We start from the raw sequence: 1,198 nt of genomic DNA on the forward strand, positions 1-1,198 counted from the left end.
TTCTTCTTCTTCTTCTTCTTCTTCTTCTTCTTCTTCTTCTTCTTCTTCTTTCTCTCTTCCTCCTCCTCTTCCTCCTCCTCCTCTTCTATGATTTAGACTATAAAATGAGGTATGACTGCTTTTGGCAAGATCACATCAACACATTTGTTCATCAACACAACAATTGTTGTATGCCTGTTTGGAGTAAGGCTTGGTGTGAGACATCCCAGAGAAACCCTGTATGGTAGCTACTTTTGTCATGGGCTTAGAGAATGCCTGACAGAAGCAACTCAGAGAAGATGTAGTTTATTTTGGCTCACAGTTTAGAGGGCTTAAGCCCTTCATTGTGGGAAAATATGGTGGTTGGGGCAGTTCCATCCATGGTGGTGGGATCTTAGGAGACTGTCCACATTCTGTTGGATCAGAAAGCAGAGATCTTGGGCCAGAACCAGGGGTGGATATCATCTTCAAGGCCCACACCAGTGACGCATTTCTGCTAGCCCTTCCATAATCACAAGGATTCTACAACACTTGCCTATGCAGAATATTCTACATCTGAACCAGAGTATTTAGAACTCATAGTCACTGCAAAATAATCAGCTATGCACCTAAGTACCTAGAAAGCAGTCTGGGATGTTTAAAGATGATTTTGAACTCTTAGGTATATCTGTACGGTTCTGTGTGGGTGTCTGTGTACACATGTACACATGCATGTGGAGGCTGGAGGTCAACATTAGTATCTTCCTTATTCCTATCATTTTCTTATTTTTTGAGACAAGATTTTTAATCTCACAGTGTACCTAGAGTCCTTGGTTCTGCTAGACTGGTTGAACAGCAAGCACCATGGATCTTCCTCTCTCTACTTCCCCAGAAATGAGATTATAATATCTGGCTTTTAAAAATTATTATTATTTGTTTAGTTTTGAGGTTATAATTACATCACTTCCCTTTCCTTTCTCCAACTCCTCTCATATACCACCAACAACCACATTCTCTCTCTTTTTTAAATTGTTGTTGTTGTTGGAAGGATGACCATTTAGTATTGAATAACTAATTGGTGTGCTTTTCCCTAGGGAAGACTATTTCTCACACTCTCTGCATTCTTCAGTTACCTGTTATTCTCTGTCTAGGGTTGAGACCTCATGCAGCCATGTTGGTGAGACTTCATGGGTATATGTTCTCTGACATTCCTGGGAGACACAATCTCACTGGAAACTCC

This window comes from Mastomys coucha, unplaced genomic scaffold (genome assembly GCF_008632895.1).
Source record: "Mastomys coucha isolate ucsf_1 unplaced genomic scaffold, UCSF_Mcou_1 pScaffold20, whole genome shotgun sequence".
In the NCBI taxonomy this organism is placed as follows: Eukaryota; Metazoa; Chordata; class Mammalia; order Rodentia; family Muridae; genus Mastomys; species Mastomys coucha.